This window comes from Urocitellus parryii, chromosome Y, assembly GCF_045843805.1.
Source record: "Urocitellus parryii isolate mUroPar1 chromosome Y, mUroPar1.hap1, whole genome shotgun sequence".
NCBI lineage: Eukaryota > Metazoa > Chordata > Mammalia > Rodentia > Sciuridae > Urocitellus > Urocitellus parryii.
In genome coordinates this window covers 20,664,148-20,690,041 of record NC_135548.1, presented here as the reverse complement: position 1 = coordinate 20,690,041, position 25,894 = coordinate 20,664,148, and the positions used below count along the sequence as shown (strand labels likewise).

At 43.5% G+C, this 25,894-nt stretch overlaps 1 long non-coding RNA gene across 1 annotated transcript in view; it reads left to right on the top strand.

The window, feature by feature from the left end:
- The first annotated feature begins 220 nt into the window (after positions 1 to 220).
- The window catches only part of LOC144251068 (uncharacterized), a 62,927-nt gene continuing 37,253 nt past the window's right edge, over positions 221 to 25,894 (top strand). The window contains exons 1-2 of the long non-coding RNA XR_013342619.1: positions 221 to 365; positions 13,363 to 13,459. This is a non-coding gene — a long non-coding RNA (uncharacterized LOC144251068). The remainder of the gene's footprint in view (positions 366 to 13,362; positions 13,460 to 25,894) is intronic.

The window sequence follows — 25,894 nt, the reverse complement described above, 5'->3', positions numbered from 1 at the left end:
AACCAAACGCCACGCCCTCCTTCCCGTTAGCTCCTCCCCAAGATCCCCAACGTGGCACAGCCAGCTGCGCATGCTCTATAAGCGCGCGCAGGAGGCCGGTGGGGCGCGGTGGCCGCAGTGAAGTTGGCGAGCCCGGTGCGGAAGGAGGGAGCGTGCCACGTCGACGCTCATCGGCCACGCCCCCTGCAGGGCGGAGGCGCGCCCTCCTGGCTGGCTCCCCCCTGCGCATACTCTCGCTCTCGCACTCGCACTCCCTTCAGGTCCGCCAGCTGCGGCGCCACCGCCGCCCAGCCCCACGGAACTCCTTTGGCACCATGTCTTCGCCTCCTGAAGAGAAACTAGAGACTAAAGCTACCCGCCCGCAGGTACTGACTCGTTTCCGCTTACTCTCGGGGGCGCCGGGTGGGGGAGGCCCCGGAGGAACCGCGTGCCCTGATGCCAGGGCGCCCGGGGGCTTGCGGTCTGCCGGCCTGTGCGGGATTCCACCGCTGCACCACTCCCTGCGGTTGGCAGACCCGGGCCCCAGCCCGCCAAGACCCGCTGTCATGAGGAGTGCGACACGTAGTCCACCTGTGACAGTTGCTTGCCAATGACAACGGCCTAATCCCAGTTGCACAAATTTACAAAAGACAAAGTTTGCTCTGTTATTGTTTACTAAGAATGTACAGGGTTTTTTCCTTTCTTTCTTTCTTTTTTCTTTTTTAAAAAGTAACAAGAGTCTGTGTTTTTAATATCGGGATGATTAATTGTAGCCCGACAGCATTGGGTACTGATAAAAGAACCAAGGGGTGTAAATCATTTCCATCATTAATCACTCAATACTTACCCCACTTTCTTTCACATTCAGCTTTTTTTCAAAGGTACTTTAAAAAAAAAAGAAAGAAAATGCTAAACTTCTGAGCCAAACAAGCTAAACCCAGGAAAGAGCCATCTTTCTTAGAATATAGGAATTTAAGCAGCCTTTGAGTTCACTGGGGCCTTCTCTCTCTCTCCTCACAGTTCTGTTTGCTCTGATATTGTCCATACTGGTCGATTTCCATTTCTGCTGCCCTTTCAAGGGACAGTGGATCCCTATGGAAAGACACTTGGTGAGCAGATCAAATTACTTAGGTGACAGAAGACAGGTCACATTGAGGTTTGGGGTTCTTTTAGGGTCTTAATTGCAAACGTCAGTACTAGAACTCAATCTTTCTCTGACAAATCCTTGGAGGACTGACGCTTTTTTTGTGGCATATCTATGCCATCTAATAGTGAAGAATTCGTAATCTGTCTCCCACTGTAGGACACAAATTATCTGCCTCATTACAGGGAATAGGGACAATTCTTTAAATATGTTACAGTGCAGAGGAGGAATATACTTCACTAGTGACAGCCTCCCAACAGCAACAACTTGCGCTAGAGTGAAAAAAAAATGGCTGACTGTTCCAAGAGGACTTATCAAGACCTGTGTTAGAAAAGTGTCCCATTGTAATGGAAATGGCATTGGGAGCTATTGCTCATAACAACAAAAACAAAGAGCTAAGGTGTTGTTAAGTGATAGAGTACCTGGTGCCTTGAGTGCTACTGGTAGCACAGAAAAACAAAATACAAAACACAAGCAAAACCACCCTTGAAGGGATTTCCTTTAAGGATAGCTCTGATCTTTAATTTCTACAGCAAGGTGTCCCTGCCCAGCTGCCTGTAGCTCTGTGCTTCTGTGTTGGGAGGAACACCTTTATTTACCCTCATGGCAGGGTTGACACCCCAGAACCTTGCAGCAGCAGTCTTCCTGAGACTGTACACTCTCCCAGGGTAGTGAATTCATTCAAGTATATTTGCTGGAATGATACCAAATCAAAGTAGCAGTAATTAAATTGCATATATAGACATATCCATATGGAGATTTTTAAGATCAGAATGATCAACTGTACATGTTAACTCTCGGAGAAATTTTCATGCAGAATTCTAATTTTTCTTGAATTGTAAATTACAAGGCTTTTCAGTTTAAAAAAATTAATGATTTATTTATGCCTAACAAGAGAAGAGGCAATTTATTTGCACCTATGTAACAGTGAAATTGGGTTCCAAGTTTGGAGACAGGCCACTCCATTTCTCTGGGACTCAGATTTCCTCATCTGTGAAATCCCAGAATGGCATGAAGATCTTCCTTTGGATAAGTCCCAGCACAGAGCCTTTGCTGCTGTGACTCTTCCAAGCTCTCAGCTGCCCTCCTCAAGATCAAAGCCCCCAGGTCAGTTAATCACATTAAACTCTAGGGATTTCAGGGCACAGCTCTTAACTGTGGGGGCCCAAGTCTAGCAGGCGTGCTTTGGGTAGCTGTCACTGTCACACAGCATTTTCAAGGCCAATAAGACTTGGCCAGAGTTGAAGGAAAGGCCCTGGGCTCTGAACCCAGAGGCCTAGGTAGACAGGTACTTGGAAGGTACAGTAGTTGGAAATTACAGTATTGGCTCTGCAGTGCTCCTGGGAGGCATGCTTTCCCCAGTTTACAGAGGACCTGTGTGCAAGCCTCTTCAGTCTGGTGTTGCCAGAGAGTAAGCCATTCTGCCAGCCACTATAATAATTATCAAAGATAGCCAAGAGCATAATTCATAAATTAAAATAATTGCCTTAAAAACTTTTATTAAGTGCTTAAATTGGATAACAGACTTGTGCTTAAATCCTTAATCAGAAATCATAAAATTCTCTTACAGTGACTGTCTTGCTATTCTTTTTGTGTTTTCTCTTTATTGCTCTCTGGATCAGGTCCCCTCTTCCCTCTCCCCACAGTAGTCCCATTTTCTTTATTGCACTTACCTCCCCCTGTCTGCCTCTCTTCTCCTGGCTTCCAGGGCTGGGTCTTATTGATATCTTTAAATCCCAGGGGTCTCACTGTGCCTGGCATGAGATACTCCACAAACAGCTTTCTCCTGGGAGTTACTTCAGGCCCTTTCTCACCTTCTATTCCCCAAAGCATGGTAAGCCTCCAACTTCCCTGTGTGAGACCTCTCCATTGTGTGCTAATGGTGCAAGCCGTTCCCTTCCCTCATTTAGGTTGTGGAATGCAGGAAATGGCAACTGTAATTTGCTGGGTGAATACTGTGCCAGCATAGTTCTAAGCACTTGGCACTTCATTAAATTAGTAGTCACCTTAACTTTGGGACCCTGAGGACAGTGTCATTTAAAAAACTGTCTAAACTGTTTGGAGTATGTCTTTCTGACTCCTCTGAGCCAGTGACCAGGGGACCAGCCTGAAGGGCCTTTGCTGCTTACAGCCAGACAGGGGACCCTGTCACTTGCCAGGTACTGCCTCTGAAGGTATGATATTATTGGGGCAGTTTGTAAAGGCTTCTGGTTAGTGTGAAAAGAAGGTTCTGTGCAGATACAAAGTATCGTCACTTGAGAGTGATGGATGACCTATACCACATTCTGCCAACTCTTTGCAGAAGAAATCCATTTAGTGACTGGAGACCCCACCACTGTTCTCTACTACAAAATATTTGTAGAGAAATGGGGTTAAGAATGCTTATTTTATGAGAAGTTTTGCAAAACTGGATTAGCAAAGTTAAAAGTAGTGAGATTCCTTGCTATTTCCCCAAACAGCAGTAATAGCCTTCCACAGCAGAAAGGAGGACGTGATTATAAGCCATACTCTTACTCATCTCTGCCAGTCTCTGTGGGTTTTGGCAATGATGTGAATAAATACATATTGCTGGCCACATTCCCCTGCCCCCATTTCTCAGAGGAGCCAAAACCATGTGTCAGTGAGGTCTCATAAGTCTGATATGATAGCATTGAATGTTACTAATGTTATATAGTTTTTTTTTCAAAAAGTAGGTGGCACCCCCCCACACATATAGAACTAAGTCAAGTGAACATAAGAATATGAACCAGTTGGTCAGTCATGAGTTAAGGTAGAATTTATAAGGTTGTGGGTAACATTTCTTCATGAATTATCTTCCTGCAGGAGGGTTTTCAAGTTATCCAGGCCATTCTACTGATAGAAATGCGAAGCCCCGTTGTCTTTTATTGTATTAAGCATATAGTCACAGACTGCCCAAGAGCGTCCTCATGTTGTCAGCTAGATGCAGGTCAGAGGTGTGCTTTTGGTTCCAGGATGTCAAGGGGAAAATATCCTTCAGTTATTGTGTGGTTGTTTTGTTATTGTTGTTGTTGTTGTTTTGTTTTTTGTTTTTTTAAGAAGCTTATGGTCAGGCTGGACCACAGCCTTTCTAGATTTTGCTGTTGTTCCCTAGCCACCTTTGGTTATTTTCCCCTTCTAACTTCTTCTATGTGTGTCCTTTTCATTTCAGCCAATGCTCTGTGCATTCTGACTTGGTTTTATGAATAGTTTCCCCTTCTCAACCTCAGAAGTTTTGTATTTATAAAAAGGGTATTCACTTTTGTAAAAAGTACAATAAATGAGCTGAAAAAAATTAAGGTTTATTTGTTTCCTGGGCGACCCTCTACAAGAAACAGTACAGAGGCCCAGACCCCTCTTGCTACAGGACACTGCTGTTTCAAGGCAAAGCCACTACAGAGGGGGATAAGTGTGGGTCAGCATGCTTGGGGCCCGCAAGTGGCATGCTTCACTGGGTTAGTTTTTATGACTACTGTAGCAAAACACAATAACCTTGGAAGTTTAAACCACTATAAACTTAAAATCATTACACAAGAGTGTATTTATTTAAAGTCAAATGGGAAAGAGGCCACTGTGTTTGTTTTAGTAACTGCAAAATAATTCACTTCTTTATTATTTTATGATTCTGGAGGTGAGAAGTCCAAAATGAGTCAAGGTGTCAGCTGGGCTGGTCCTTCTGGAGGCTTTGGGGGAGAACGGTTCCCCTGCCCCTTCCAGAGTCCAGAGGCACCCACTCGCCTGTGGCCCCTGCTCCATCTGCAGAGGCTACAGTGGCTGCTTACATTCTCCTTCCATCACAGCCCCCAATCCTGACTCTTTCTCTACCTCCTGCATGTTTGAAGACCCTTGTGATCACATGGGCCATGTGGATAATGCAGGCAATATCCTCATGTTCAGATCAGCTGATCAGCCTCTTAACTCCCAGCCTTGATTCTCCCTTACCTCATAGCACATCTAAGGTCCTGAGATGAACAACACTATGCTGCCCACCAGTCACTTTTCCTATTCCTTTGTCTAGAACCCAGTTAAATGGCCCCAAACCAACTGCAAGGGACACTGGGTGTTGGATAGGCAAATACCTGACAGTCCCTGCCTCAGCCAACAATCCTCACTGCCAGGCTTCTCCTGAGCACCTCCAGGCAATGGATCCTACTTTCCCCTGGCATTTTTAGAACTAATTTCTTTCCCTAAATTCAAGGTTCCCTACACTGCTGACCCCCACATTTCTCAGCTTGAAGGGGACATGGTTATCTGCCCACCAGGGTCCCCTTCCAGTTCCCCATCCAGTTTGTCCTTGAGGTCAAAGCTGTGTTCTGAATGGATTACACAGCTATGGAAGACACACCCAGCCCTTCTAGCTGAGACAAAGCCCTCAGGGCCACACCACATCTCTGGAAAGTGAAAGGGGTGACCCTCTGTGGCCTGAGTGCCTTAGAACCTTCACAATAGATTCTCGGTGCTCAGAAGCACTTTCCCTTCCTTCCACCTGGGGTGCAAGTTCAGCAGCGTATTGGGGGCTCAAGTTTTAGCACTTCTACCTGTGTGTATGTACGTACCAGAAAGCCCCTGTCCCTCCCTACAGTATGAGGTCCCCCACAGCTAGTGTGCTCTCAGTCCAGATGTCAGAACCCAGTGCCCCACAGCTTCTCTCTGCCTCTGGCCTCTTATCCTTTCCACTTGGTCTTTACAAGATTCCCACCCTGGGGTGATGAGCTTCCATTGAACGAAGTTCTTTTTCTTGATAAGTGGTTCTCTCCTAATAGAGCCATTTTTCTTGACTAAAATAGATGGCATCCCTTGCCCTGTGCCTCTCAGGAGGCTCACCCTCCAATCTCACATACCAGAAGAGAGGTACGATTCCAAGTACTTATCTGCCACCACAATGCCCTAGCCATCAGGTCTAATCCTAACCTACACACACTGCTTGTTTTCTATTTTGTTTTCTTTTGTTCTTCCTACCAGAATGATCCTGGGAATCTTCATTTCTTGTAGTGGATTAGCGTCCCTTTGAATAACGTTTCAATAGCCCTTCTCAGGCAAGAACAAAGGCAGCAAAACTTCTAAGTCACGCTCCAGTCTCCACAGTCAGTGCTTTGGGGACATTTGTGTGCATCCACAGCCCTTCCTCTTCTTTGCTGGGCACCACACTGGGGCTCACAGGGCTCCTCAGGTACTGAGTGACCCTGGAAAGACCCTTCTCTTTTCCCACTCCATCTTCCTGCTATAGATTTTTCTAGCCAGCTATTGAGCATTGCCAATAGCTAGCTGCCAGTGACTTCCTCTCACAGTTCCCTCCTGGAGGGGATAGAGTACTCTGGACCTACCTGTAGGCCCCAGCCTACATCACTGAAGAGCCTCCATGCTTTGCATCTTGGAATGATCTCCAGCGTAGGAAGATCTGATTGGGGAGCAAATCCTGGGTCTCATCCTGCTTTACTGCTGTCTGCTTGTGCATGGTGGCTGCTGCTTCAGGCTCTGCCCCATGGGGAGCTGATGAAGTGGGACCATGCACAGGAATGCCCAGGGCAGTGCCTGCACAGTGATAGCAAAGAAAGCAGAAAGTGGGAGGATTGTCTAGGATCCCAGAGTCTCTGGAAGCTTCCCTGCTTAGGTGGTGAGGTAGTGGTAACTACCTGGTGGTGGTCAGCTGGCTACATGATCAGCAGCAGCACAGTGGCCAAGCACTTTGCAGGCCTCTCCTTCATTCCTCAATGACCCAGAGGTCATAGGTTGATGCTGTCACCACAGGGAGGAGACATTCAGGCACCAAGGATTTGAGAACTGTAGAGGTCTCTAAGCATGCAATTCTAATTTGTAAAACCTGCTGTCATGGTTTAGTTGGGAGGTTTCCTCCAAAAGCTCGTGTGAGGTAATGCAAGACAGTTTAGAGGTGAAATGACAAGGCATCAACCCCCTAATAGAGATTAAGTAGGTGTTGACTGCAGGAAGGTAGGGTATGGCTGGGGGAGGTGGGTGGCTGGAGGAGTTGCGTGGCTGGAGGGTGTGCCTTTGGGCACTATATTTTGTCCATGAGGGGGGAGCACACGTGTTCACTCTCTCTCTCTCCACCCCCCGCCCCCCCTCCCTCCTCTCCTCCTTGCTGGTCATGTCCTGAACTGCTCTCTTCCACAACACCCATCTGCCATGGTGTGCTGCCTTGCCTTGGGCCCTGACGGCACTGAGGAATGGAGTTGGCCATCTAGGGACTGAGACCTCTAAAACTGTGAGCCTCAAATAAACTTTTCCTCCTCTAAACTTGTTCTTGTCAGGTGCTTTGGTCACAGAAATGAAAAGCTGACTGAGACCCCGGGTGGTGAGACAAGCTAACAGCTACGCACCTCTGTGTACCAGGCCTGCTGGAGGTATTTCCAGGGTGCCAGTTCACATAGTCCTCAGCTGTCTGTGGGAGGAGAAATACTGACTCTCTCTTCACAGAGGCGGATCTTGAGGCACAGAGAGCTTTGACAGCTTGCTAGGCACATTCACACACGTGCAGATGCCTGTGCACCCACATGCACATACATGCACACAAACACACAGGCAGGGGCAGAAGTGAGCCCGAGGGTCTGGCCCCAGGATCATGCACTTCTCTTCTGCATAGCACTTATGCTGAGAGGTATGTAGTTCTTCCTTAAATTAGAAGCTCTTGTTTGAATAACAACCACCACTACAAAAATTCGAGTTTTTTTCCTAATGTTTCACAAAAATATCTAGATTGACAAATAATTCTGCAAAGATTTCTGAGAAAATAATTCTGCCATTATAGTTTTACCAATGGAAAGTTCTTGAGACATGGATACAACAATCACAATAAATTTGTGCTGTCATATTTTGGGGCAGGATTGCAATTTAAAATTAGTCTGTTTCAGCCTTGGATTATTATTATTGTCACTTCTTATTGCTGCATTAATCACCAAACATACTGAGAGAGATTAATGAAGTTAATTGTATTTAGAAACAGAATTAAATGCAAGTGCTAATGTTGGGTGCCCTTATTTCAATAGAATAATGGACAGGCCTTTCCACAGTGCTTCCAGAGACTTGATTGTTTCAAATGTCACGTTGATGCTAAGTATCAATTTTCTTTGTAGTTGGTTTCACAGCCCTTTTTACTTTTAGTTAGTTTATGGAATACATCTGTGAGTTACAGTTCAAAGGTTTTATGTCTGCCAAGTAGAAATAATTCAGAGATTATTTTTAAATGGGCACCTGAATGAGTTTGCTAGAGATGCCATAACAGAATACGAAGACCTTTTTTCCTCACAGTTCTGGAGGTTGCAAGTCCAGGATCAAGGTGTGGGTAGGTGTGGTTTCTCCTGAGGCTTCTCTTTGGCTGGCAGTTGGCTATTCTCTCTGCCTTTTTTTCTGTGCATATGCATTCCCTGCATCTCTTCCTTTTTGGGAGAGGGGTACTGGGGATTAGGAGCACTTAATCACTGAGCCACATCCCCAGCCCTTTTTATGTTTTTATTTAGAGACAAAGTCTTGCTGAGTTGCTTAGGGCCTCATTAAGTTGCTGAGGCTGGCTCTGAACTCACAATCCTCCTGCCTCAGCCTCCTAAGTCACTGGGATTATAGGCATTCACCACTGTACCCACTTCTTATAAGGACATCAATGTTATTGGATCAGGATCTGACCTAGTTTTAACTTAATTTCCTCTTTAAAGACACACTACTTAAGGTGTTAAGACTTCAACATATGCATTTTGGTGGAACATAACAAAATCTCTAATCAATTTCTGAAAAGTATGGGATCAAGGTGTGAGAAAAGGAAAATGTATTGTGAAAAAACATTTCATGGGGGCTGGGGCTATAGCTCAGTGGAAGAGTACTTGCCTAGCTTGTGTGAGGCACTGGGTTCAATCCTCAGCACCACATAAAAATAAGTAAATAAAATAAAAGGCATGCTGTCTGTGTACAACTATGAAAAGAATTTTAAAAAGAAAAAAAAATCATGGGATGGTTCTAGGCTCTTCTTTTGGTCAAAAACATAATTCTCAAATTCCACATTTCAAGAGAGTGGAAAGTCATTTACTGTACTGCAGAATTTTATTTTCAAACTCCATTTCTAATGGAGTACTATACAGGCTGGGAAATCTTAAATTTAAAAGCTGTCCACTAATAGTAGATCTCTCTCTCTCTCTCTCTCTCTCTCTCTCTCTCTCTCTCTCTCTCTCATCAGATATTGAACTCAGTGAAACTTAACCCCTGAGCCACATTCCCAGCCCTTTTATTGTATTTTATTTTGAGACAGGGTCTCACTGAGTTGCTTATCATCTCACTAAGTTGCTGAGGCTGGCTTTGAACTTGTGATCCTCTTTCATCAGCCTCCTGTACTCAACTATCTTTTTTTAAAATCTGAATTTAAAGTGAGGAAAATCTTTAGAAACCAAAAACAAGGAACTGAAATTCAGACAGCATGATAGTTGGCTCACAGACCCCAGACTCCAGCATAATGCTTCATGCTCAGAAGCCAAACCCTGGGGAGTCATGGCAGAGGGGACCCTCCCCAGAAACACAGTGGAATGGCAAGGAAGGGCCCCTGAAGCCTTGGATGTCAGCATGGGCTCTGAATGGAGGCACAAATCTCCTTGAGAATTGGTAAATAAAGCCAGCTTCTATGAGTGGGGTTCAGATTACACTGTCTGGTCTGGCTATTCCAGTCTAAGAAATCCTTGGTAATGACTTTCAGGCACCTTCCTCTTGATCTAGTAGAAACAGAAGCAGAATTTCTTGAAAGAATTGCTGTCTACACCATGGGCCCCATAAGATCTTCCTGACAGGCCTGGTGAAGTCAAGGGTGTGATCCATAGTTGCCTGCACGAGAGCAAGAAGTACCAGACAAAAACCAACAGGAGGACTGACTCCCAGGGCCCCAGGTGACAAAATATCTGCATATACAACTCTAAGTGCACATACAAGTGTGCCCAAATGGTTAAGTTTATTATAATGGGAAACATTAGAAAAGAAGCAGAGCCTATCAAGTAAAGACCTGATGAGTTGGAGACCACAAGGCATAAGCTCTCACAGTCAGATGCAAAATGATTAGAAATGAATTCCTAGGATAAAAAGTGGATCACTAAACAGGATCCTATTTATTTCTTTCCAAAGTAGAATGCCCCCACTCCATGAAAAAAGTGGTGGGGCACAGGGAGATTATGGTTCCAATCCCAGACCAGCATGGGCACTGTTTAAACTGTTTAAACACAACCCTTTATTTTACTTGATGCCTGTTTTGCCCTCATCTGAGGGACAGCTGCTAGGGTACCATTGTCCCTGAGAAGCAAGTGTCATTGTCTTCCTGAAGTCTGAGAAATTGAAGACTAATCAACTTGGAGCATTTGAGGCTGAGGTGACTTCACAGTCTCTTCCTGTTCATCAGCATCATCAACTTGCCTTGGACTTTTGTAAACCAGCAAGGTCCACCCAGATTTGGGACTCCGGAGGATCTGGAGTGACAAATGGATGGTACTGTGGGATGTGGCTGCTTCATGGCCGAAGACCCAGTAGCTGCCCTGAGTAGGGCAAGGGTGGGACTCCCTAAGGCCTGCATCAAGAACCTGGGGTAAATGCAAACAACAACATAAAAAACAAAAACAAAAACAAAAACAAAACAGCCCTTCTTTCCATCAAGCTCTCCCCTCCTTGAGAGTTGGTAAATGAGGCCTGTGGTGTAAACTGCTGTTCCCTCCTTTGAATGTCTCCATCTTGGAGTTTTCTTCCCTTTATGCAGATGAAGCCACCATTGTCCATGTAAAATAACAACTGTGCTTTAAAGTAAACAAGAAAATAGTTTATCCTAAGCCAAACAGGAGTGACTATGGTCTGGGAAGTGGCATTGTATGACATACTCCACCATGCAACTTTTACAGCCACAAAACAAGGGAAGTCCTAATCAATACATTTAGCAAACATTTGGTAGGTCATTAGGTAGGTTGGCTATAAGCAGAGGGAGAAAATCTTTCCTGTAGTTTTAGCCATTACCTTAAACATGCTTAGCTTGGTGGATGCTTATAGGTCTGCAAAGCTTAGTGGTTTATTCTGAGAGTTTTATCTGAAGTTATAATGGCAGATACAGGAGTTGTGGCTACTAAAGAGCCTAAGAAATACCAAGATGCTTGGGATCCCGATCTGAAATCTTCCATCTCTCCACAATCGCAGTCCTCTTGCTCAGCCAGTCAAGCAGTCTGCAAGATCTTCTATATGGGTGCAGCTTCTTCAGAGACCCTCAGCTCTACACCACCATGTGAGGTCAGCTTTTTGGATATATGGCTAGTATTTCCTAAACTCTATTCCATGGGACACTATGGTTCTAAAAGATGATAACAGCATTACTGCAAAAACCAAAAATAGATCAAAACAGAAACTGAGTCAAATACATCTGGGGCCAGGCACACCAGTAATCCTAGCAACCTGGTAGGCTGAAGCAGGGGGATCACAAGTTTGAGGCCAGCCTGGACAATTTAGTGAGATCCTGTCTCAAAATTTAAAAAAGGTTTGGGGATGTTGCTCAATGGTAAAGCTCCCCTGGGTTCAATCCCCAGTGCGTCCGTACATACACACACACACACACACACACACACACATACACAGAAAAAAAAAGAAAAAGAAACATCTAGGGGATACTGCATGCTCCATGCCCCTCATAAAACTTCATGTTGCACATTAGTATGCTAAAGGGCCCCAAAATCTCTCTAGAAGAAGCCCATTTGCTTTTGTTCAGCCTAGTATTTCCTACACCCATAAGATCCTGGGTCCCATGTCCCAATCTCTTCCTCCTTGTAAGATAGTATTAACATGTTGTGTTTGGCAAATGTGAATCAAACTACTATGAAATAGCACATCACACCCACTAGAACAGGTATAATTAAATATACAATAACAAGCATGGGCACATGTGCAGAAATCTTCACAGCGGTGAGAATGGAAAATGGCGCACAACTGAAAAGCAATCCTGGTTCCTCGCAAGTGTAATGCGAGTCAATATGTGACCCAGCCATTCATTCCTAGGTACAAACCTAAGAAAATGAAAATATGTACAAAGAAAAAGTCACATAAATGTGTTCAAAGCTTATTATCCGTAACAGCTGAAAAGTGGAAACAACCCATATATCCACCATGTGATGAACAGAGGAATGGAACGTGGTGAGTCTGTGTGATGGAGTGTTTTGTCCTTGAGAAGGATGGAGCCCTCACACTGCAGCACAGGCGAACCTGAACATGTGCTGTCTGAAAGGAACCAGCCACCTAAGCCCATATGTTTTAAGATTCCATTTCTATTCCAAGTGTCCAGAAGAGACCAGCCCAAGTAACTGTTGTAACTGGTTGCTGGGAGTTGGGAGACAGGTGAATAGGGAACAATTGTTCATGGGTGTGGGATGTTCTGCTTGAGTGACAGAAATTTATTGTAGTGATGGTTGCATAACTTTTAATTCACTCAAACCACTGAATTATATAATTTACATGAATGAATTGTACATAAATTAGATCTTGATGAAGCTTTTGGTGGGGGAGATTGAACCCAATGTGAAGAATGTGAACCCAAGGGCACTTAACCACGGAGCCACATTCCCATCCATTTTTTATGTTTTATTTAGAGACAGGGTCTCACTAGGTTGCTTAGGGCCTTTCCAAGTTCCTGAGGCTGGCTTGAACTCACAATCCTCCTGCCTCAGCTGCTGGATTACACGCATGTACCACCATACCCAACTCAATGAGGCTGTTTTCCTAAAAACAGAATGAACATCTACCAATAGGAGGGTTTCACAGCAAAGCCTGGGAAGGGCTGCTGTGGACATCTTTGCCACTCCTGACTAGGCACTGTGACTAACATAGTAGCTGTTCTGTGTCATCTGTAGCTATGTCACCTATCAAAAGCATCACTGGTATTTGAGAAAATAATGCTCATAGGCTAGGACAGGGTTTAGGGAGCTCCTATATCAATAAGATGTGCAGAACTAAGCAGCCACTGCTCCGCATGCTTCACACTTTGGTTATGTTACTGTTCTTACAAAATACGTGAGAGGTAACCAAAAAGAGTCTTGTAAAGTTTCTAACATCTGGAGTAAGAGATAGCATTGCACAGGTAACACATTGAATCTCCTCCAAACAACACTACCCCCTACCCCCAGTTAATGATTTTTACTGCCAGGGTCTCCAAACTGACTTGTGGCCACTGGGAAAACCTCCAAGGCAGTTTCCCATCTGTATTAATCATACTTGCCTTTTGTTTTTCATTTCAGTGAAAGCTGGTGGAATGTGGATCATGTAGAAACACCCACATTCTGGAGACACCAAGGAAGAAAGAGACAAGGATGACCAGGAATGGGAAATCCCCAGGTGGGAGACCTCTGGTGACTCTTAACAAACTTTGCAAATAACAATCATTCTGTTAAACATTAATGTTTGTCCTTTCTCTGTTCTGATAACTCCTGGGCAGCTGGACCTGTGCTGTGTATTCTTGCGTTCCCTGTCAATGATGTAGAGTTCTTTGCCACTTGGGCAGGAGACAGGGCATGTAAAGTGCACCATTTTCTCTGTTGGCAACTCATGAGCCCAGGCAGGTGCAGGGACTGCACGGATTTTGGCAGGCACAGGCATCCTCTCTGTGCCCTGGCTAAGTCAGGGCCCCTCCCTTCCTGCAAGCCAAGGGGCTGTGCCAGCAGGAGCAGGAGACCCTGGAGAAGCTTACTGTGGCCCCAGGGTCTCCAGGGGGTGGGGAAGACAAAGCCACAATCATTTCCCTCCAGGCCCGAGTGGAGGAAATAGGTTAATTCTTGGGACTGCAGGTCCTTTACACTCTAGGTTTCAGTTTACTATTCCATAGATGTGTGCACTAACAATCTGTGGACTGCAGTTCTCCACTGGAGCTACAGTTCTGAAACCCCTGGGAACCCTGAGATACTACACTAGTTGAATCTTGGCCATATGCGCAGCTGGGATGGAGAATTTCTGGTTTAAGAAATGTTTATGGGAAAACCTTACGTGACATCTCTGCTCCCTTTGGGTCTTGGAATCTCTCTGCTTACCTTTCTGTTGGGCACCTCTTTTCCTTGGAGGTTCTGAGTTCAAGCTTGGCTCAAGGGCCTCGTCCTTTGCTGTGGTTGACCTTGCTATGTACAAGCAGGCACCACAGACACATGCACCTCTCTAGGTGTCCATGAGGAAGAATGTGAACATCCAATTTTCTGATTATAACTTGTTTCCAGACAGCAGAGGAGGAAACAAAGGGTGGGAGGGAAGGATGGTGTGGACAGCAGTGAGCTCTTGCTCCTGTGGGCCAGGCACACAGTCTGACTTCATTTTTCTCCTGTAGTGCTAAGCAGCAGGTAGTATTCTCCCTGATTTACACACAAGGAAATGGGATCCCACATTGTGCTCCTTCCCAGTTAATAGAGCAGTCATTTAAATGCAGTCTAACGGGGTTCAGAGAAGGCCAGGTTTCCAAAAGGGGACTCCTGGGAGTGCACACCAACAGGAAAGCAGGTATACTTGGTACCATGTGTCTGGTGGCAGGTATTCCCTGCTGGGCATTTTCCATAAGCCTTGTATGGGTGCTTCAGATTCTAGCCTCTTGTTCACCCAAAAGATTGCTGTCTCTGTGTGTAGACCTAAGGTTTTTAAGGAAGGTGACCACAGAGTACAGACCCAGTCAAGTTCTACTTGAGGGGAAGATATTTGCATGAAGTTTCTGTGCAATCATTTCCCATTTTGAATTGAGTCAGCAATGTCAAAGAAAGTTCAGCCTAAGTCCTGGTTTTATTTATTTTTTAAGTCTTTTTGTCCATTTGTTTGATGCTGGGGTTGAACTCTGAGCCCTGCACATGCTAAGCATATACCTGAATTGTGGTTTAAAAGAAGAAAGTAGTTTAAAGAAAATTCCACAATTATTTCTCACTGACTATTTTCCAGAGTTGAATATGGGTTGCAAGGGCAGTGGTAACTCCTCCAGGTCCACACCCTAGGGCCCAGGAAGTCTCAGGCTTCATAAAGTTTGGGGTTTTAGAGAGTAATGCACATGTGATGCAGTAATGCACACACCATCCAGCTGCCAGGGCACAGGCACCTATCACAAGCTGCTCACTGCCCTCCAGCCAGGTGGGTGAATGGTCACCTGTAGGCACCTGTAAATAGTGCAGGTGAAGTTTTGCCTCCATAGGGGACCTAGGGAAACACAATTTCAGAACATTCCAGAATAGAGGGCAGGAGGATATGGCCTGCATTGGTGTCCTCCTCCGGGACATCTGCTGCTGCTGTCCTTCCTCAAGATGCAGGAAGAGGTTAAGAGAGAGAAGGTGCTGCTGGAGTGAGGTCCTGTATGGATAGGGAAAGTGCCTTTCTGAATGTCCCTGGGGCAAGGACACATGGCTTGTCCCCTGCCCAGTCAAGTGCCAAGAAGCCAGATATGCATGCTTAGAAATAAGGGCAGAATGGTTTCTCAGTTTTATTTCTACTGATTTTTCCCTGAAATCAAATACAGCGTATATGGAACATGAGCAGTTTAAATAACCATGCCAGAGGATGAACAGTGGAAACAGAAAAGGTGGCTCTTCCCAGCACTTCAGATCTATCTCCTTCACCAGAAAGATCACTCTCTCTCTCTGTGTAGACCTGAGGTTTTAAAGCAAGCTGACTACAGATTACAGGCCACAGCTGACTGCTGGTTATCCAACCCAGTGACAGTTGGCCCGTCAGTGCCCTGACCAGGACCGCCTCCCGGGTCTGTCTTGACTTAGCTGCTGTGTTGAGTCTGCAGACACAGTTGGGGGCTTTGCTTGTCAGTCTCTGCAGCTGAGTTGCAGTGTGTCACTCTTGTCCTCTTCACCCTGGCTGGCTCCTGTCCAGCATGGTTTAAACCACGTGACACAGAACACACGGAGTGCAGGGAGCTGTGCTCTTTTGCTTCTGACCTGTGTTGTCAACACAGCTCCTAAAACCCCGCATCAGGCCATGGATCCTGCATAACTGTTTACTTCTACTACCAGGCCCACTCCATTTTCCTGTTGGTAGTTGAATAATTGGTAATCATTGCTAGCTCTTTTGGAGAGCAGGGAATCTGCCAGTTCTAAGTGCTCTGTCCCCCTTAATTCATTGAATTCTCATAACTGCTCTGTTATTTTCACTATTTCAAAGATGATTAGTGATTATTATCTTCATTTTAGATTCTAATCTTTTTTTGGTGGCTCAGAGAGTAAGTGAGTTTTCTAAGGTCACACAGCAAGTAAGTGGCAGAGTGCTGGCAGCTGGGTCCAGATTCTTCACTCTTAGCCATGAAGCTGTGCCTGCCGATTCCCATTTCACTTACACCTTGGTGTTAATATGCCCCTCATAGAGATAAAGAAGGAAGGCTTAGGGTAGTTATCCAACCTCGTGATAGGTAGCTGGTCACTGGCCTGGCCAGGATTGATTCCTGAGTCAGTCTTGACTTAGAAGCTTTGTTAGTCAACTTTCCACTGTGAAAAAATACCTGAGAGAAACAACTCAAAAGAGGAAAGACTTATTTGGCTCATAGTTTCTGACTTTTCAATACATGGGCAGCTGGTTCTGTTGCTCTGGGCCTAAGGTGAGGCAGAACACCATGGCAGAAGAGCACCGCAGAGGGATGATGCTCATCTCATGACAGCCAGGAAGCAGGTAGGGGTTGGGGGGCATTGTGAGGAAAGGGCCAGGACAAGAGGGCCCCACCCCATCAACAACCCCACCCCAAAATGCCATGAAATTACGAACACATAGGTGATTAATCACTTCCCAAAGGCCCTGCTCTGAACACTACTGCACTGGGGACCCAGCCTTCAACACATGAGCCTTTGGGCTCCAGAACTAAACTATAACTGAAGCCAAATCTCAGGTTGTTACAGAAGCCCCTGATCAACATAGCCTGCAGTCTGGATCCTTTCTCAACCTCATCATTCTGAGGTTACCTATGACTTTGTCTGTGCTTCTGAAACTCATAATCCTACCCATCTTTAGCCTCCCCATCCAGAGATGGTCTAATTGTCAGTTTACAACAAGGTTTCAGAGGGTTGGTTTTATTTTACATATAGGAAGATCTTTTTATTTGCAGAATTTGTAAAACATGAAATGATCCTCTTGGAAATGTCATATGGCCTATGACTCAGTCATATCCCAATCCTAAAGTTTTGTGTTTTGATGCAAAGGTCTTCAGATATGATGATAAGTGCATTGTGTTGGGTGCCAATTTGCTCTTTCAACATAGATCTACATTTAGAAACTCTTTATTTTCTTTCCCAAATATTTACAACTGTTCTTAATTTACCAACTCATTTCTGGTGGCTTCCTTCCCCACTCATTAAGAAATCATACACTGATTACAGAGAAAATGAAAACGTGGAGCATTGAAAAGGTTATTATGTGACCAATAGAAATCCCAAGACCTTTACTAGTAATTACTTTTGTTTTGCAAATATTTGTGCAATTCTTGCTCCCTTTAATCTTGTAATTTTCCAGAAATTTAAAAATAATCTCATGTTGCTAAGTTGTTTTGAGATACTATGTTTTTTTTAAAGGAGAAGACAGTGGCCAGAATGTGAAAATGTTGCCCAAGAATTCCCATCAGGCTGTGTTCTAGCCATCTATGAGTCTTCACATCCAAGGAGAGTACTTGTGCTCTCCTGAGTGGCTGCTAGATTCCATCTCATAAATGACCCAATTGATAAAAGCAGAGGTTGTCCTCAGAGCCTTTTGTTGGGCATAATAAAATGATGTTCCCAGCTTCACTGTAAACAGGAGAAACTGCTGGTGTGGGATGGGCTCCAAGAGTCAGGATTCACTGTAGGAAATGATTAATGTTGAGTATTGTGGAGGACCTACTATGAACCAGGCTTAATACAAGACATTAAAAAGCAATGAGTGTCAGAAAGAGTAAGCCAGAAATGAATGCACTGTTTACTTTGTTGTTGTTTGGGGTTTGGGTTCAGAGACTGAATCCAGTGCCACTTTACCACTGAGCCACATCCCCAGCCCTTTTTTAAATTTTTTCTCACTAATTTGCTTAGGGCCTCTCTAAGTTGCTGAGGTTGGCTTTAAACTTGTGATCCTCCTGCTTTAGCCTCCCCAGTCACTGGTATTACAGGTGTGGGCCACCATGTGCAGCAAATGAATGCATTTTGTTGCCACCAGGATTTGGGAGGATAAAGAGTAGTAAGAATGATGGGATGGAATGAGCAGTCAGGATCGGGAGGGAGTAAGCAGCTCCTCACTGATCTTGGATTTTCATGTCCCTCTGAGCTAGAACCATGGTATTGTTCCACACAGCCCAGAAATAAGCAAACCATTCACATCAACCAAATGCAGGATTGGGGGATCCAACCTGCATACAAACAGTAACAGATGAGGCTGACTGTACTACAATTGATTAATATGACCACATGGAAGGGAGTAGGAGGTTACCTAAGTAACTTTGTAAAACAACATTTTGGTTGGATACTGTAAGGCTGAAGATAAAAAAGCATCACACTCCAATGTCGTACTACAGTTAGTAAACAGTTTTCCCACAGGGGGTTGGGGTAGCTCTAAGTATATACTAGAATTGAACAAGTTGGTAAATATGCTGTAGATCAAGTTTCTCAATGCTAGAACAAGAGGTCACAAATAGAGCGAGGACTGAAATGGACTTTGTGCTGATTGATGGAGGGTGGAGGTAACTGTCAGAACTGATGGTTTTAGATGGGTGGGTGGATGGAAGATGCATTTATATACATACATAGGCACCAAAATAAATGAAGATGAGGGGTTAGTATACATACAAGTATTTCCTGCTTCTATGTCCTGCCTCTCTTCACTGAGGGGACCTAAAAACCAACATCCATGCAGCCATAAGCACCTAGGGCTGACATCTTGGTTTCTACACAGTATTCCTAGTCATGGGAACAGGTCCCTTGGAGAAGTTGTGGATTCCAGGATCGTAGCAAGGAAAGGACTAGATTAGCCCAGAGCATTTGTAATGCCAGAACATAAGGAAGTGCTTCAGAAAGGCCCAGGCATGGCAGAACACACAGAGGCCCACTCACAGGGTCTCTTAATGCCAAAGTTGAAACAGTCTGCCAAAAAATATACAGCCGCCACAGCAAAATTAATATCCACAAGTCCACGCTGACATGAACAATGAAGGAAGGGATAATACAGCTCTTATTTACTGAATAATTCCAATTAATAAAAAAAGAAGGAGGGAAGTAGAATATCAACAGTAGGCAAACATTACAGTAATTTTTAAAAATATTTTTGTAGTTGTTGATGTAGATAGTATTTTTATTTATTTATTTATTTATTTATTTATTTATTTATTTATTTATTTATTTTATATGGTGCCAAGGATCGAACCCAGTGCCTCACACATGCTAAGCAAATGCTCTACCACTGAATAACAACCCCAACCCAGTATACTTATTTTATAATCAAAATTCACCAGTGGAAATTAGGATTTGTGGGTGTAAATTTGGGAATGACAAGAATATTTGCATAGTCTCAAAGTATTTTCCTCAACATATTTATTAGCTACAAGACAACACAGAGAGAGTGTCTTTACAGTAGAAACCATGAAGAGGACATGTGTTTACAGGATGAAGAAGGCAAGGGTTACCTGCGCGACCCCAGCTGGGGAAGTGCATATTGAGACTGAGTTCTGCTGCTTGTGTGAACATCTGTGAGTGACCCTGTGAGCACCTCCAGGGTTTGCAAGTAGGCAAGTGCGTAGTAACAGGGATCTGTGAGCAGAGAATGTGGACCACTCACTTACTCTGTGGCCCTTTTAGAAAAGTTTGCCAGCCCCTATTTTAATTTAGTCTACCTTCAAAAAATATTGTATTTCATAAACAATTAAGAACCTTACAACTGTATACTTCTAATTTCCTCTTCTCCACTTTGTGCTGTTGTCAGATTCCTTACTTCTACCTATACTCCAAAGAATAATGTGCAGATAACTACTTCACCACTCACTCTACAGCAGCACAAAAGCCCTGATCTGTGGCAGTTACTATCTTTATGGTGTAAAACCTCCCACCATGGTCAGTTTTAAGTGAGGAACATGACGTTACTAAACATGAACTTGTGAAGAGATGCTTTGAGTCAGCTCTGGCACACTAGTGGCTACAACCAGTTATTATTTTTTGTTTTAAAGATCAATTGTATTTTAAAGAGATTTAAAGAAATATGTGAAGTATTTGTAAAGGTCTGTTATGTATTTCCACAAAAACATCTCATAGTGTAGGCGCTCTGATTTGGCTGTGGCTTGAGTGTGTCTCCCAAGGGTTCATGTGTTGAGATTTAATTTCCAGTGTGAGGTATTAGGAGGGTGATAAGTTAATATGACTATGGTGTTTAGAGGTGAGGCTTCTAGGAGGCAATTAGGAGTAGATAAGGTCATGAGGGTGGAGCCTCCATAATTGATTCTGGTGGTTTTTTAAGAAGGGGTAGGGAGACCAGAGGAGACCCCCATACATCTACACTCTGTTCTTGCCATTTGATGCCCTGCACCACCTTGGAACTCTGCCAGCAGGAACATCTTTATTGGATGAAGACCCAGGACCTTGGATAGAACCATGAGCCAAAATGAAACCTCTTTCTGTTAAAGTTATTCTGCCTTAGATTGCATTATAGTAACAGAAAATGTACCAGTACAGTGTAAGAAGGTACTCATCTGCTAGGGATGAATTCTTTCTGCTTGTCTCTGTCTGAAAATGAATTTATTTTGCTTTAACTTTGAAAAGATGTTTTAACTATTGAATTCCTAATTATGTTTTTTCTTCTAATACTTTAAATGTGACTTTCCATTATCTTCTGGACCCCATTGTATACAGTGAGAAATCAGTGGTGTTTCTTATCATTTGTTCCTTTGTGTAATAATTCTGTTTACCTTTGGTACCTTTCAAGATTTTCTCTTTGTTTTTGTTTTTCAATAGTTTGTGATACAAGAAGCATGATTTTCTTTGTATTTGTCTTATTTAAAGTTCTCTGAGCTTCTTGGGTTTATGATTTAATATTATCCATTTAGAAAAATTGTTAGCCATTAACTATTTAAAAATTGTTTCTGCTTCACTCTCCTTTTCTAAGACTCCAGTTGCTTCATTAAACCAATGGTGTACCCTCAGCTCTCAGATGCTCTGTCCTTTTTCTGTGCCCTGACTCTTTCATCTTCGTATTTCTGATTAATTTCCATTAGCCTGTAGTCATGACTACCAATTCCCTCCTCTGTTGTACCCAGTCTCATTCTAAGTCCCTCAAAAAGATTCTTCATTTCTGATATCCTGTTTTTCATTTCTAACATTTAAATTTTTAAAAAAATTCTTTAAAAATTTAGAGTTAAAATTCAGAGTTAACTTATATTTTTCCTTTTCCATTATTCTTTTTTTATTTATACATGACAGCAGAATGCATTACAATTCTTATTACACATATAGAGCACAATTTTTCATATCTCTAGTTGTATACTAAATTTTTTAAAATTCTTAAAACTAAAATTTAAAAATTTAATTTAAAAATTATATCATTTTCATTTCTCTGCTGAAATTTCCTATCTATTCAAACTTTTATCATAGTTATTTTTAGATTTATACCTGATGAATCCAACATCTGGGCCATGTTTTCTGCTTCTGTTTTCAGGTCTGTTTTCTAAAGAAATAAACTTACTGTTACAGTGGATCACATCATCTTTTCATGTGTCCAATAACTTAGTTAAAGTAATAACTCATATGTGAAAGAATGGCAGTGGCAGAAGTAAGAACACTGGAGACTGATGTAAATGATTTTTACTCTAGTCCAGAAAATAGTATGCCTTTCTGATTAAGCTCATTATTGTGTGTGTGTGTGTGTGTGTGTGTGTGTGTGTGTGTGCGCGCGCGTGTGCACACTGAGCCAATCTAATGTCTCTACTGGGCCAGGGCTGTGTCATTTGTCTAGTTGGATTCAAGTGGCCACAAATTTCAAGTTAAGATTTGAAGGTGGGATCAAAACCTTCCCACTACTTATGGTCTAGATTTTCAGTGCTGAGATTTGTGTCTGTTTTCCTGACCTGGTCTCAGACATCAGCAGGCCCCTTGTGTGATACTGACATGCCGTGGAAGGTTCTCTGCTCCCCTGCCTCTCCTACCTTGCCAGGCCTCTCCATGGTACTCTGGGTGAGGTTTGGAATGCTGGCAGGAATTATATTTTAAATATATATTAATGCTTCAAACCATTTCAGGTATTCAACAAAGGATAATCATTATTATTATTATCATTATTTTAGAGAGAGAGAAAGAGAGAGAATTTTTTAATATTTTTTTTTCGTTCTCAGCATACACAACATCTTTGTTTGTATGTGTGCTGAGGATCGAACCCGGGCTGCACGCATGCCAGGTGAGCGTGCTGCCACTTGAGCCACATCCCCGGCCCAGATAATCATTATTTATTATTTTGACATAATTTTAGACCTACAGGAAAGTTGCAAAAAAAAAAGTACCAAAAAAATCTCATCTACTCCTCACCACACTTCCTGCATGAAAAGATTTCTACCTTGTTTGCTTCTGTTTCTTACTATTGTATACATCCAGATCTTCATCTGTCTGCATTAACTCTCCCCTGAATCATTTCAAAGTGAATTCCAGATATCAAACCTTTTACTTTTGAATGCTTCAACTGCCTTTCTTAAAACAAGTATCCCATGAGCATTAAAATCAGGAAATTAGCATCAAAACAGTAATTATCTAATCTGCAGACTTTTTAAGATTTTATCAATGTCCCCGGCTCAGACTTCTATCCAGGATAAAAACTTCATTTAGTTATATCTGTTTAGTCTTTTCCAATCTAGAGCTGTCCTCCAGCCTTTTTACAACCTTCCATAACCTCACTGTGTTTGAAGAGTGCAAGTCATTTATTTTGTAGAATGTCCCTCAACTTCACTTTTCTGATGTTTCTCCATGATGGTGTCCAGGTCGTGTTGGGCAGGGATACCACATCTATAGGATGCATCAAATCAGAAGGCACATGATGTCTTCATGTCCCTCTCCTGGCAGTGTCCACTTCATCAACCTGAGTAAGGTGGGTTTTTGCCAAGATTCTCCTCTGTAAACTTCCCATTTTTCCCTTTGTTATCAGTATTTGTCTTGTGGGGAAATAACTCTGAGGCTATCTAAATGTTCTAATTCTCATCAAACTTTGACATGCTATGTTAGCATTTACTGATGATTTTGCCTAAAACAATTGTTACTGTCAAGGTATGTTTTTTTAGATTTCTGGGGCTGCATTAACAAAATATCTTAAACTGGATAGTACGTCAATATTCTTGGGGCTGGAAATCTGAAGTGGAGGTATCAACAGCATGAGTTCATCTGAAGGCTCGGAGGGACCCATTCCTGGCCTCTTCCTGGTGCTGTAGTCCGGCTAGGCTGCCCAAGTCTGGCTAGGCAAAATAACCGAGAGGTGACAAGCAACTTGAATGTTGAAGCAGGAACTACTTTATTGCCAGTGAACTCAGCAGGAACTGAGAACTCAAAGTAGTGGGTAGCAGGAGCCACCTCTCTGCCAGACTGCAGAGGTTCTTATACCCAACTAATTACACACAGCTTAACTTAATTGACATCATCTTGACACAGCAGTCAGTCATTAAGTAATCCTCATCATCTTAATGGCTTGCTGGCATTACTTCACAAACCACTCCTTTTGGCATACTGCCAGGCGCCATCTTAACTTGGTTGTGGCTCTCATCACCCTGGTTTCTGGGGACTTACTAGCTGTCTGGCATTGCTTGGCCTACAGATGCATCCCTAGGATCCTCTGCCTGTACTCAGTGCTCTTCCTCTGTCTTTCTCAACATTTTCCCTCTGTGTGTCTCTGTGTCCAAATTTCTGCTTTTTATTGGATCACGGCCCACTCTGATGACTTCATTTTAACTGATTACATCTGAGAAGTCCCTATTTACAAGTAAGGTCATATTTTGATGGCTTGGAGGTTTAGGACTTCAACACTTTTTTTTGGAAGATACAAGTGAACCTGAAACAGATGCCATGTTATGATCCATGGCATTTTTTAAAGGTTCTCTTGATAAAATTACTAGGTAAGAAATAAAATATGAAGATCTCTGAAGCTGAAAAGTGGCACAGCTATGAGCCAGCTGGGATCTTATGGCCTACCTGCCTGGGAATGCTATGGTCTACAGGTGTGACTTTAATGGCTCCTTGTGGCGAACCAATGTCCATATCCCCCACAAGTCCCAATGTCATATTTTGTATTCAGGCTGGTTGTTGGCTGCCTTTTTAAAGAGTACATCCTTCTCCCGTGGTATCTGCAGAGATGCCAGTTGAGCAAGGATACTGAGCACTAGCCAGCACCAAGTCCAGGGTTGCTTTGGATCCCCTACAACAAGGCAGCAACAGCCAGCCCAGGTGTGGTGTATAGGGGCCACAGAACCCTGTCCTGCCAAAGGCAGCCTTTCCATGTATTCAGTGTCTTGTATAACATACTGTGTCCTTATGAGGTAGCTAATTGGTTGTCCCCTGTTTGTGGACTTACGTGCCTCAGTAATGAAGGTATCAGAAGGCACAGCGAGATGCTCAGATCCAAAGCATTTGAAAGGTAAATTTTATGGCAGCACAAAATGGTAATAAATATCTGGTCTGCCCTGGTAAGAAAAATTGGAAACGTAGTGGCTATTAGGTGGCTCTTCCATTGGAACTGTCCACGTGAGCCTCAGAATTAATGCTGTAACTCTGTAGGCAGAGGGGGCATTGCTGAAGTGAGCAGTTTTCATACCAGCCAGGGAGCAGTGCAGGTCATCATTTGCCTGTGGTAACCTGGGCAGTGAAAGGTGGGCAGAGCCAGCTCAGGCCCCGCATCCCTTGCCAGAGCCCAGGTCCGCTGGGAGCATCAACTGCACACTACGTACCTCTGAGGTGGCATCACCAGAGGCCATGGAGGGAGGTTTAGTGACGTCTGCCTTAACCCCACAGTCTGACCTAGGAGCCACATCTCTCCATTGCCCTGAAGAGGCTCAGACTGTCTCGTTCTAATTGCCAGCAGTCTGCAGTGGGCTTCCAGGGACTACCCTAGTAACGTGCCACAAACTGGGTGGCTTAAATGGAATTTGTTTATTCACAGTTCTGGAGGCCTGATGTTTGAAGGTAGCAGCAGGACTGCACTCCTCCTGGAGATGCTGAGGAGGGTCTGCTCCAGGGCCCTTTCTTAGCCACCTTAGTTCCTTGAATGTGGCCACAGAACTCTAGTCTTCTGTTTCTCCCTGTGCACATGTCTGTTTCAAATGCCCCTTTTCAGAAGGAGAGCTGGCCTATTGCATATACCCTACTTCAGAATCCTCTCCTCCTAACTTATTACATCTGCAACAACCTTATTTCCAAATATGGTCACATTTTGAAGTTCTGGAGGATTAGGACTTCTGACATACTTTTTTTTTTTTCCTTTAGGGCACATTCCTGCTGTAGGCATTGGTTGGCAGTGCCCTGCTCCCCCGTCCTTTGACATCCCAAGGGTAATGAATGGCTGCACAATAATTTATTTTTATTTATTTATTTTTTATTTTTTACTTTAGAATGTGTTTATTTAACTCTTAAATAAAATTTTACATTGAATTCTGAGTGCAAAATGCACACCCAACAAAAACTGACAAAGTCTTGTAATCATCATGCAGGTTTTCAAAACAGAATGTTGTCACTCTGCAAACTTTCCTTGTGTCACCTCCCAGTTCCCAAGTCCCTCTTCCCCAAATATAATTTCTATCATCATAGAGTGGTTTTGCCTATTTGAATGTTGTATAAATGATATCCTTTA